The sequence below is a fragment of the Rhinatrema bivittatum genome, chromosome 4 (genome assembly GCF_901001135.1).
Source record: "Rhinatrema bivittatum chromosome 4, aRhiBiv1.1, whole genome shotgun sequence".
Classification (NCBI taxonomy): Eukaryota; Metazoa; Chordata; class Amphibia; order Gymnophiona; family Rhinatrematidae; genus Rhinatrema; species Rhinatrema bivittatum.
In genome coordinates this window covers 44124402-44138339 of record NC_042618.1, presented here as the reverse complement: position 1 = coordinate 44138339, position 13938 = coordinate 44124402, and positions in this window count along the sequence as shown.

Genomic DNA, 13938 nt, shown 5'->3' with positions numbered 1-13938 from the left:
GTGACTGAGCTGACCAGCCCACCGGGGCAAGCTCGGAGCCTCGATAGGCAGTCACCCCTGCACATGATGCAAATCCCTAAATGCAATAGGGACCTAGGGAGGCTGGTGGCATGCCTTGGGAGGGGAGCTTTTTATAACATTTTTGCCTGCTCACTATTTTTGTACTGTTATTTAAAAAAAAACCCCAAAAAACCGAAATGACAAATGATCAGACTTTTGTTTGTTTTTCTTTTCTTTTGTTTTCAAAACAAAATGAAACAAAATAGGAGAATTCGTTGCAATTTCCTATTTCCTTTCAAATGAAGCACCTCACTAAATGCTGCTTGGTCAGCACATGTGTCGCAGAATGAATTTTTAACCGTAATTTTCCTGGTATTTTAAGGCAGCAGTTAGTTTAACGAATAAGCACTTGCTAAATGTGCAGGATCAAGGGAATTGGTGATTAAAGAGTCTCTCCTGTCAAGCTGACATTTCAGATCAAAATGTCATCTACTACCTGGTCTTTGAGCCTTGAATAGCAGCTGCCTCATGTACCACTGACTTATACTTATAAAAATCTTGCAATTCAAAACAAAAACTTACTTTTGTTTATTAACCAGTTAGAAACTCTTGTGGGTCCGCATGCAAAGGCCGCACGTTGTTTCTCTTTTGCTCAGGTCTCTCACGGCTGCGCACAAGAGGAACCGTCGGAAGGAGGCTTTGCTGGAGGAGCAAAATCAACTACTGCAACCAGTGTAAGTAAGTTTTAATATTTTCTACTTCATCAGGGCAACAGAAGACATGAAGAGCTTTTGATGTTTGACGTTTTATCAAGCCAAGGTCAGACTTCTGCTAAAGCAGGAAAAATATGCTGACTGTGCATATTCATTTTTATACTTCCATGTACACGTGGACTTTTCTCCCCCTGGAAAACCTTCTTTTACTATGGATACAACTATGCGGGTACTTTTAGTTGGCTGGAAATCCACCTTGATGATTTCAGCCATCCCGCCTGCATAATCACCATTCTTTCCTGACTAAGGGCTGGATTTTCTATCTTCGCAAAGTTTTCTGAATTGCGTGGTAACGAGGGGTGGGGGGCGGGCCTGTGAAAGCTGGCAGCGATCGCACCACCGCGGTGTTATCACACCCGCATTTGCACCCAATAGCGCCACCGTGAAAGGTGGCGCTATCGGGCGCGCTACTGGCGGCAATAACGGGTCTTACCTTATCACCGCCAGCGAAGTTTCCGCGGCGCCTGCCCCAATGCCGCCCTGACTCCTCCTCTTCCAGTCCTGACTCCGCCCCGATCTAGCTAGGGATAGAAAATGACCCCCTAAGCCTTTGAAAAGTTAACCCAATATGAAGATGCTAAAATGAGATTTGTTAACCAACAATTGATTCCAAGAACTGTTGAATGAAGGAGTAACATAATGTTAAACTGGGTCAGAATCAAGGTCCATCCAGCCCAGTGTCTCATCTCCAAAGCAAAGGTCGGGGGGGGGGGGGGGGGGGGAGGGAAGTGTATAAGATGCAGAGCAAGTCTAGACTGGTTAATCCTCCTTCATAGACTTCCAGTTTAACGGTAATGTTTAGGATGCACTCAACCTGGAGTACTGTTCTGGATTGTTAAATGTAAAAGCCTACGATTTTGTTTTCTTCCATAAATGTATCTAATCTTACTGTTTATCCTCACATCTTGTGACAATGAGTTTCATGGGTTAATTATGTGCTGTGCAAAGAAGTGCTTCCTTTTACTGGTTTAAAGCAAGTTTTATAGTTCTGCAGGTGTCCCCTAATTTTTATATTAGGAGATATATATTCATTAATAATTCTGGGTTGTTTTTTTTAGAGAAACAATAATAAAAATTTGTTTTGAATTGGAAACAATACAAAAAAATAATAAAACTGTGATTTGCTTTTTTCATTTTAGTATATGTTAAATTGTTTTAATTCATACTTTTAGCACAAGCGAAATCCATTTAGCAAGTGCTCAAACAAGATAAAAAGTAAAAAAAAAAATGAAATGAAAATAACATAAAACGTAGTTTTTTCTTTATTTGCACTGTTCATAATGTTATACGCGTCTAATTATATCTCCCCTCACGTGTTCGTTTTGCAAGTGGAAGAGTCCTTGTTTATCTAATCTCTCTTTGCATGGAAGTTGTTCCCTATCCCTAATCATCTTTGTTGCCCTTCTCTATACCTTTTCGCAGTACCCTATGTCCTTTTTGCAATGGGGTGACCAGAACACACCATTACATTTGTATAATGGCATAATGAGGGTTTCTGTTTTGTTTGCAAATTCTTTTTCTAATGTTTTGTTAACCTTCTTGACTACTACTGCACCCTTTGCTTAGGTCTACAGAAAATTCTAAGATCCCTTTCCTGGGTAATAACAGCTAGAGTCCATCATTGGGTTTGAGAAGTTAGGTTGGTTTGTTTTCCACATGGGTAGAACTTAGCAATGATCGATGGTGAAAGGAGTCTGTCACTTTATAATATCCACTCGTTTTGTGAGATCTCCTTCCGGGTCCTCACCATCAGCTTTTCACCATCTCTTTTCCATTTGGAGTCCTAAGAGCACAATTGTTTTTCCTACTCATCGTGATACCAACCAAGTCATCTCCAGGTATATTAGTATTATTATGCCACTGAGTAAAATGGAACTAATATACTTTTTTTTTTTTTGGGGGGGGGGAGGGTTATGTCACCAGTGGTTTGAAGGAATCAGTATGCTTGGAACATTGTCCTTTACTCTAATGAAATTGCAATCAAAATCACGAAATGATAATCATCAGACTAAATCAAACCTCAAATCGCCACACTTTCCCAAAGCTTCTGATGCCAAGCGACATAAAGGAGGGTTTTTCCTCGTGTATCAGAAGTTAATATGAGCGTAATACAATATTTAGTAGGGCTACCCAAAGTCAGTAAATTTCAATAGTACTCTTGCAGATCCTCTGAATATTAATGCATAAAACATGACAATGAAGATTAATAAAGTGCCTTGTCACTGCTGTGTGAATTATGCATCAGTATTAACAAGCCTCTCATTAATACGCAGAGTTCTCCTCTGCTGTGCCTTCACCAGAATTTTTAAACAGTCTTAAGCCCACTTAGGGGTCTGTGTACTAAGTCACATTCAGAATGGCACGTTACTATGCATTCAGACCCAATTTAAATGCAAACATTACGCCCACGCGCTATTTAAAAAACAACGATATGCAGCGTGCTACAGAGTGCTGCCTAACACAGAAAAAGTTAACTATACCTCTGGAAATATAGTTATGTTTTTGGCCTTAACATTCTTATGTTACCTTTTGCACTATGTAAAAAGCATCCACCCTAATAGATAATGAGGTAATAAGCATAACTGTACATCTCATTACCTTATCAGAAATTTTAGCATGAAAGTTAGCACAAGCATGGTAAAAGTTAACACTAGAGCCTTGAAATGCAGGTGTTCAAAGTGCAATAAGGCTTCTGTAAGCGCTAGCTCACAAGAAAAATAAAATCCCTCAGATGCCAATTCCAAGTGGTCATTGAAATGAGGTGCAAAACTGGTTGGTCTGTTTAGTTAAAATTTAGTATTATACGGCACCCATAAGTATTCCATTGCAGGTTTAGCACGCAGCCAGACACAAACATTTCATGTTCATCTGAAATCAATCAAACCACAAAAAGCAAGACATCAGCAGTATAAAATAACGCTTCCTGGTATCTATTAATAACTTAGAAAGCCATGGCCCAAACTGTTGAGCAAGATTCAATTGGTTGTGTTTCCATTTAGTTAATGAAAAAATAGTTTCAGTGCTTTGAACTTCCTTATGAAATTTAGATTTGTTTGCCAGGAGCAATGTATGAATAACAAAGGCACCAGCAGACTTCCTAATTATTGTTTGTGAACTTCATTTGCATTCCCTAAATATTTAACATTATTTAATTCAATCATGCATTCCCAAGGCTTCCACGGTGTCTCACCCAATATATTCCAATTCAGTACCAGCATCAGTAATAGGTCTGATTTTCCTTAGCTTGTTAGACATCTCTGCCTTTCTTCCCCAGGTATAAAACATGTCCACTGTACACAGATTCTGTGCAGCCTGATCCGTGTAATAATGCACAAAAGTCAGCTAGCTCAAGCTCTACATTGCTAAATAATGTCTCGGATGCTACATTATGCTGTGACTTCATTTTGGCAACAGATCCAGCTACCCTGCACTGCAACAAATTAGCTCATTCAAAGCCCCGCCCCTCCCTCCAAAAGACATTGAATTGATGTGCCTTAATCTAATTTCAGAGCAGAGAGTATTACACAATCATAGAGAAATTATTAATCTCATCTGATCATAAGCAGTACAAAACTGCTACTGACAAGTGGCTGATGTAATGCTTTATCATGCTAGGAGGCTCATTTGTTGATCCTTCTGCAGCTGAAGGGAACGCTGTTCTCTTCCCCTAGCTGCTGGCCAGATTAGGAATTGATCTGGCCAGGGCCAGGAATTGATTTGGGCAGGGCGGTGACTCAGTGGCAGTGCTGCCGCGCACAGCCATGCAATCTTCCACCCTCCAGGGAGGAAGGGAGCCGTAGTCACACAACAGCGACATCTAGTGGAAGGATTTAGGGGCCCATGGCTGCAGGGTTCCAGAAGGAGGCTCTGAGATGAGGCCTCCAGCCGAGGACTGGCCCCTGCAATGCCTGGACTAAAATACTGTAAATAGAGAGAGGGGACTATGAAATAGGGGAGTACTGAACAAAGGGCTCCTGGGGTCTGTTTAAGATTGAGCTAGAAAGCCAAAGAAGCAGGAGGAAGCTGCCAGATCGGAGAAAAACAAAAACAAAGGAACTGGAAACCAAACAGTAGTGAATGTTTGGATCCCAGCATGGTAGGAAAGCAGTTAGCCTCTGAAAGGAAGGTGGCTGAACTACACCAGTGAATCAGTGGCTTATCCATGCCAAAACCCCTTTCTTCTAATGCCCAAAACACGGCTGCTTACTTTCTCACAGCTGTTAGAGATAAATAAGCCCGGTCGGAGAAGGACACAAAGGACCGAACTCAGCCAAATACTGCTGCAGCGTCCAGGGAATTGACAGCTAGAATGAAACCATTCCCAACTGGTTGCTAATACCACTTAGAGTTCGATCCCGGCTCTTCTCCAACATCTTTACAGCCTTTAAGGGTACATGTTGCTAGTTTCTGAATTAGAGATCATTAATACGCATCGGATAGGATATGTAAGCCCCTCTTTGGGGAGCTGCCGGAGTACAGGGGGCCACCGTCTCTCCCAAATCTCCCTTTCTGACACAGAACTCAGTTCCAAGCAAGCCCCCGGGGTGCCAGGCTTCATCCAGCGGGAGAGGAGGCCCGTGGTCCCCCCCCCCCCACCGCCCCCCCCCCCGACACCTGGAATTCCCCTGTCTGCACCTCAGCCCATGGGGGGGGGGGGGTTCAATAGTCCCTCCTGTCCCATAATGGTTGGTTTGTTACAAAATGGCCCCAGCCTCACGTCAGCCGGTGCCATTTTGAAATACAACACTGGAAGGACCAGGAGGAACTGGAGATCGTGTCTGCCCCCTTTGGGCCCCACGGATAAGTTAAGATGCGAGCAGGAAGACTCTTAGGGTACAACAGGGTGTGGGAATATGGGGGCGGGCCCAGGGTGCTTTGTTTTTAAATTTAGACGGTGGGGGCTGTTTTGGTCGGGGTACGCAGCTAGAAAAATAAACAAAATAAATTTCCCTGACATTTCCTACTTTGTTTCAAATGAAAGAGCATCCCTAGCCACCAAAAGACATTCCAAGCTGCAACTACCTTGAATAGGATAAGGTCAGTTCTTAAATTCTCCTCTATTACGTGTGGAGCTATCCAGGAAGTTCTCCCTCTAGCAGGGATACGTTGAAAGAATGGAAAAGGGCTGCACAGGCTCCAGTTAAACCAGGGTTTCCCATGCAGTGTGCAGTGTCATCAGATGTGCCATGAAAAAGTCTGCGCTGCCCGATGCTCAGATCCAGACCGGTGCCCGGGCTCCACTTTCCGCACCAGGCAGGAAGGAGAGACACCAGTGGCAGCCCGGGATTTGTCAATTGTCCCCTATTATGTCAATGTCTAGGGCAGCAAACATTTAGGGGCGGCAGGCTGGCTACAATCTTTTTTTTTTTTGTTTTCTAGCTCCGCTGAATCTCATTCATCAGAGGACGGCCTTCTGCTACCCTGTAACAGAGCCTTACAGGAGATGGGACGGAAAAAAAAACTCCAAAAGTGCCCAGGGGCAGTGGTGGCCTTCAAGCACGTCGAACTTCTTTCTGAGCACGTGGGCTCACACACACACAACCTCTACTCCCTAGCTATCGCACAAATCCTGGAGTGTGGGGACAAATGGGGAGCGTGCAGGCTACGGACAGCACCCAGGCTGCACCCAGCACCGAGAAATCCATGCTCGAAGAGCAGAGGGTAGGGAAGGGGCAGAGGTCCCCAGGCAGTGAGGAAAGGAGCAGGATCCATCTGCAGGGGTGAGGAGCTGGGTTTGGGGAAAGAGGGCAACGTGCTTGGGGTACAGCAGCTGAGCGTGAAGGGAGTGACAAAGAAAGCAGCAGAGAGAGAGAGAAAGGGGTCTCTGTCTAACAGCCGAGCCCAAATGTGAGTGAGGCGCCAGTGCTACTGAGAGGTGTGCTGAAGCCGTGAGTGATCCACAAGGGCAACTGTACTTCCTTCTCCAGTGCCAGGGGAGCCCTGGAGACGGTGGAGGAACCAAACCAGTAGCAGTTTGCAGGCTGAGTGTATGAACGTCTGTCTTTCTTGGTGGCCTTTTGGCTAAGATCAAGTGTGTAGTACATATATATATACACTACTATATATGAAACCAAATCTACTTAAAACTGCCTGTGGGGGAGACACTAGAGGTTTCTGCTCTGGTACAGGCATCAGTCAATTTTGTAAAAAAGCTGCCTTACAGGCCGATACAGAAAAAAGCGCGGGAGAGCGGTCGAGCGCCCGCTCTCCCAGCGCGCACACAGGCCACTGTCCTGGGCGCGCGATTCAGGAGGGTGGCCTATGCAAACTAGGTCCCGTGGTAAAAGGAGGTGCTAAGGACACTAGCGCATCCCTAGCACCTCCTTTTTGACAGGAGCGGTGACTGTCAGCGGGTTTGACAGCCGACGCTCAATTTTTCCGGCGTTGGTTCTCAAACCCGCTGACAGCCACTGGTTCGGAAAACGGACGCCAGCATAATTGAGCGTCCGTCTTCCGACCCGCGGGCCGCGGGCCGATTTTTAATTTTTTTTTTAATTTTTACTTTTTTTTTTACTTTTGGGGCCTCCGACTTAATATCGCTATGATATTAAGTCGGAGGGTATACAGAAAAGCAGTTTTTACTGCATTTCTGTGCACTTCCCCGGCGCCAGCAGAAATTAAAGACAACCTTTGGGCAGGTGTTAATTTCTGAAAGTAAAATGTGCAGCTTGGCTGCACATTTTACTTTCCATATCGCGCGGGAATAACTAATAGGGCCATCAACATGCATTTGCATGTTGCGGGCGCTATTAGTTTCAGGGGGGTTGGAGGCGCGTTTTCGACGCACTATTACCCCTTACTGTATAAGGGTATCAGCCTGACAGTGTCTTGGGCTTGAGAAGCTTGGCAAACTGCATCTTTGATAATGGTAAATGCAAGGAATCTGTGAAATGGATGTGGTTTGACTCCCCCACTCCAGCCCCTCCCCCCACCTCCACCCCCCAACCACCACCATCTCCTCCACCTCTACCCGTCCAAAAAGGGCTAAGTTGCTGTCATGTTACTTCATCTTTAGAGAGATGCCAGGTCCTCTCATTAACATTTACAAATCGGTACTCCGCAGCAGAATTAACCCAATCGCTGCAGAGCAGGCGCCAGTCTGCTGGATCCCAGTGAAACCGGTCCATTGTTTCTTCAGCCAGTAAAAAAATGATTTGTCATCCTACCCAGTTCAATTCCCGGTTGGAGCTCTGATTCGATCAAGGAGAAAATGCAGAAGGAAGAAAGCAAAAGCTTTACACTCCCAGCTGTAAGAATCAAAACAAACAAACAAAAAAAAAAGCCAATCCTGTTTGTGTTATTTTAAAACAGATTTCTTACTGCCATGCAACAGAGAAAAATGTATCATTTTTGTTAGGGGGAAAAAAAAGAATTTCATGCACCGTAAGGCACATATTGTAGGTTGAAAGGGAGATATTTGCTTTGCATTTACAGCTGTCCAAAAGCACTTCAACTTCTAAACTCTTTATAAATGACTGCTGCTGAGAGCATAGAAGGATTTGCAGGAGACCTCGGTGGCACTTTATTTTACCAGCTTTCCGGAAAGTCTCCTATCATAAAGCAGACTTTAGTTCACTATTTATTATTTTTATTAAATCGCGTTCCTTTTTATATGTGATGTTTAAATAAAAAAAATTAAAAAAAAGTGCCAGAAATTTTTTTCCCACAAGTATGCTATAAAGCCGTCCGAGGGATTTTTTTTTTTTACGAAAATCAGCTCCCAATCATGACTGAGCAATCTGCAATTATTACTCACAGCAGTGGAAGGCAGTTTCAAAGGCTAGAAGATGCCCCCAATTTGCATCCAGCTTCATTTTGTCAGTAAATCTGTTTTCTGTAGGGGAAAGTGTTTGCCATCCTGTTATATTAGTCATTCTGTAAAAGCAAGACTTGTAATTAGCACTTGCAGTAATTAGGTGTTGGTATGGTTTGGTTTGGCATCAACCTCTGGGTTTTAATTAGCTCTCAAAATAAAAGACAATGGCTATGTTTTGCTAGCCCCCAGAGTTAAATGCTATGTACTTCATTTCCCCAATATACTCCATGTTTGACATGAACGTTACAGAATAATCACATTTTACTCCATAAGTTTGATACTTAACTGCCACATGCTTGTGTACAGGAAAGTTTTAAACATACTGGAGCAGATTTGTAAAGTTACGCGCACAGGGTACATTTGTGAGCGCTACCCGGCGTGCACAAATGTACACCCGATTGTATAACATGTGCGGCGCTGCCGCGCGCATGTTATAAAATCCAGGGCCGGCGCGTGCAAGGGGGTGCACACTCGTGCACCTTGCGCGCGCCAAGCCCTAGGGGAGCCCCGATGGCTTTCCCCGTTCCCTCCAAGGCCGCTCCAATTTCAGATCGGCCTCGGAGGGAACTTTTTTCACCTCCCCCCCCCCCCCCACCTTTCCCTCCCTTCCCCTATCTAACCCACCCCCCAGCCCTACGTAAATCCCCCCTACCTTATTTCGGCGAGTTACGCCTGCCCAAGGCAGGCTTAACTTGCACGTGTCAGCCAGCTGCCGGCGAGCGAACCTCCGGCACAGCCGCTGTGCCAGAGGACTCAGGAATGCCCCTGGCCCCGCCCCGGACTGCCCCCAGACCACCGCCATGCCCCCAGACCCACCCCCGACTGCCCATTTTTGAAAGCCCCAGGACATACGTGCGTCCCGGGGCTTGCGCGCACTGCTGAGCCTATGCAAAATAGGCTCGGCATACGCAGGGGTAGGTTTTCGGGGGGTTACGCACGTATCTTACGTGCATACCCTCTGAAAATCTACCCCACTGGATTTGATTTTCAAAGCGACTGCCATACAAAAAACCCCCTGTTTTATGTATGTAAGTGGAGTTTTGTAAATCGATTCGAGGCTGGTATTTGTAAAAGTGTGCACATAGCCCGATTTTGCACCCATGTTAATACACACTGAGGTGAGGTGTTCAGGGGCGGAGCTGCAGCTCATGTGCATGTGTTTCTGATTTCAACACGAATGCACAAAAGTTACCCAGAAGAAGCTATGACCCACTTGAAGCAGGTGTAAGTTTGTGCGAGGTAATTTATGTGCGTACTCGGCCAATTACCCCTAAGGTTTTCAAAACAAACGTATATACATACGTTCACTTTGAAAATGCTCAGTAATCCATGTGCATGCAGGCTTTAGTGCTATGTGTGCTGCTGTGATATCAGTTAGTCACTCTGAGGGGCAATTTTCAAAGCCATTGCCACGGGTAAAATAGTGTCCTACCCGCAGAAACAGGCTTTTCAAAAATCTCCCACACACATCCGTCAGAGGCATTCTCATGGGTGGGATTCAACCGGGGGGGAGGCAACAACACACACAGTTCTGAATTTTCAAAACAATGAGCTTTGTTATGCCTGGAAAACATACACAGAAAAAAAAAATACTGGGGCAAATCTCTGCAGGTATTTTTCCCATGGCAATAATCAAAGCAAAACTGCACACGGAATTCTGCTTGGTTATTGGTGCAAACCCCACAGGAAAAGTACTCGTGGTGTTTGCACTAATGTGGGCACTTTGATTATTACCTCCATTAAACATGAGTAAAAAACATATCCTGTAGAACAGAATCAGGACAATTACAGACAAAAAACTGCAGAAGGGCTTATTTTAGAGATGATTAGGTCACCAATCGAGATCTGAATCTATGTACCTCTTATTCTCTACATGAAATAGATAGATTAGGACAAACTGGAAACCTATGAAGAATTATGAAGGCCAAAAAAAAGAGCATAACTGAGACTGGCAACAGGCAAGCTGCTGTTTTGACATTTCTAGTACTGCTGCTTTAGAGGGTTCAGACCATAAAGGGCCTATTTACTAAATCACACTAGAACCACACATTGACAAACTGTTTTTATGTGCTTACTTTAATGTGGAATTCACTAAACTGCCCTAGCTGAATACTGCAGTTTAGTTAATGCCTCAGTAATCTACGTGCTTTAAAATGGAAATTTATATGCTCATTAAGGAAAAAATGTTAACTACACCTCTAGGGCTGTATAGCTGCATTAACATGGATTTGCATTTGAAATCAGAAGATTTTCCTAATTGTGCATATTAATGAGTTTGTTAAAATGACAACACAGAAATCTGCACTTTTCATGCAAGTTTTCTGAATTACTGTTAGTGCAAATTAGTTTACACATGTAATGCTTTTTAAAGCACACCAACGTGGTATTTGCGCACATTAACACATTAGCGCAGTTTAGTAAATAGTCTCTTGAGTTGGAACCAAGGAGTCTCTGCATGATTCCTTGCACATTGGCGACAGTCAAATGCTCTTTTAAAGGCATGGCCATTGGGGGATGCTCTGATAGGTCCAGTTTTCAGGATATCCACGACGCATATGCACGAGATACATATGCACACAATGGAGGTAGTACCTGCGTGACTCGTGCATATTCTTTGTGGATACCCTGAAAACCAGACTGACTGGGGGATTCCCAAAGACTGGGTTGAGGGCTGTTTTTGTAGAGCTCATCATAGGCACAAGAGGGCTCCTTTATACAGCTAGGACTAATGCTGAAAAAAATGACTGATCAGATCCCCTCTTTCACACCCACACTGCATAATAGGTTGCATCCTTAGAAGGCACAAGTATATATGTATTTCAGAAGTCAATCATGTTTGCTATAATAGAAGAGCCTTGTTTCCTTTACAAACCAATGATTTACATGTGGCGCTCAGTGATTTCCAGTCTTTTCCAATATTGCTTAATCTTCACTCTTTCAAGGCCTGCCATCGCATTAGAAAAGATAGTATTATTCCAGTGCAGTGATACCGAGTTTGTAGCATACAAACACTTGCACAGGGAAAGCTTTCCCTGCAATAACTGATACCCATCCAGATCCGCAAATCATAAAACTCTGGGTCCTTGTTCAATTGGGTTTTGCCATAGAAACGGAATGAGATAAACCCATTTGGTGTACGACCCACTATTTCTTATATCTGTAGCTCATATCACCCAAAGCTTTGCATGGGCTCTGTGGTGGCAATGCAGAACTGTATCGACAGAACGGGAGGGGCCGGCTGAGACAGAACTGCTGTGTGAATTCAGTTTTAATTTAGCAGTCATAACTCACCTCCACTCATTCTTCACGCTTCTGCAGATGGCATGTGTAAGAATGAGAAAGTTATCAGGGCTGAGAGTAGGAAGAAATTACCAGCAGAGACTGCCAGCTGGAAATAAAAAGGATAATAGGAGCGAAAGGGCCTTAAACAGAAAAAGAGCATAAATCTGGGATAAAAGAGATCCCATAAAATAGGACAAAAAAAAAAAAGACGCAAGAAACACTGGCTCAGCTGAGGTAGATAACAGAGCATCACACCACTGCTTAAAACAGTAAAAAAAAAATCAAGAACGTAGGGAGAAAAGGAAACTGTACAAAACGCAAAGAGAATCATTACATTTCAAGAAAGGGAAAAAAATGCAGATTAAATTGGATTCCACAGAAAAGTAGCACAGCGTTACTAGCCACTGTACCAGCATGGGCTCTGCTAAGCAGGTCCAGAATGCAGGACGAAGATGCTAAACCTTGATCAGAGAGCTGACGCGTGTGACGTCATGAGCAGCTGACAGCTAGTCACCAGGAAAAGGGCTCCCCCAACTTGAAACAGGAAAGATTTCCTTCAACGGATGATCACAGTGACCCAAACAAACTGTGATTCACTAGCTGGGAGGATGGCAGACGAGATTTCCTCTTCTTTTTTCGACATGGTTTTGCTATGTCTTTCTATGGAAAATAAGCAGAAGAGAGAAAAGTCAGCTGGAATAAAGGAGATATTTAAATATTTTTTTAAAGAAAATTGTTAGCAGGTAAAAAAATCATCTCAACATCAATTGAGAGCTTGCCTAAGCACAGCTTTCAATTGATGTTCCATGATGCCAGGCTTTAGAGTGTATTTAATGGGTTTCTCTTTTCTCTTAGAAAATACTAATGATCACACCAGTTTGTGTTTGAACAAATAACAATGGTCAGAAGAATAAAACAGAAGTTTTGTAAATCCTGCACATTGTAGCTATATGATATAGTGCTTTGACATTTCAATTTTCTGTAATTTGATTGGCTTACTGTTCCAGCTGTCTCTTATATATATTTTTTTTTTCCTTAATGAAAAGTGAAAAGGTAAAATAACAAGTCAATCAAAATGTAAGCTTCAATGCATGGAAAAGGTTAAAAGGGATATAGCATTAAATAAATTAGGCCTTAAAGCATTTATTATCACGCCGAACAATTTAATGACAAAGATTGTACAAATATTACAGTTACAAGGCAGTATAAAATATAATTCTAATAAGAAACTCAGAGGTGAACAAAACATCATATGAAGGATGGAGCAGTAAATCTCCTTGGGATATTTAAGTCAGCATGGTGGATATTTGACTTTGTCACAGCCATCATTGCAGCTAAAAAATTTTGCAGACTAAGGGGTAGCTTTTTAAACTTCTGAGCGCACATGTTATGAAATCTGGAGGCCGTGCGCACATGTGTGCTTGGATTTTATAATCCACGCGCACATGTGTGGATGGCACGTACAAGGCGGGATACTTATGCAATTTTCACGTGGTGACACATCCCGACCTTCCCCAGTTCCCTCTCAATCTGCTCCAATTAAGGAGTGGCTGGGAGGGAACTTCTCTACCCCCACTACCTAACCTCCCTTCCCTTCCCCTCTCCTCCCCACCCCCTAAATCTAACCTACCTTATTTTTTTTTTTAAGTTGCTGCTCCTCTAGAGCAGAAGCAACTTGTGCGCGCTGGCAAACTGCCATGCGCGCTTCCCCGGCACAGCGGCAAATGGCCACTGTACCGGCCGCCTCCAGCCCCGCCCCTACCTGCCCCCGGACTGCCTCGCCCCCCCATCTCCCGGACATCCCGTTTCCTTCAGCCTGGGATTTCTGCACGTAACAGGAGTTACGCGCTTGGCCGGGCCCCTTTGAAAATGTGCACAGCGTGTACAAGGCCCAGCCATGAGCGTAACCCCTGTTTTTTGCGTGCGTGGCCGATTAAAAATGTACCCGTATCTGCAAATACTCCAAATACATTTTGCCAAATTCATCATAGGCACAAAATATAAGAAGCCAAAGACCAATATTCAGAAAGCTGACAGGCAGACAAGTTGTCCAGCTGAAATTACAAG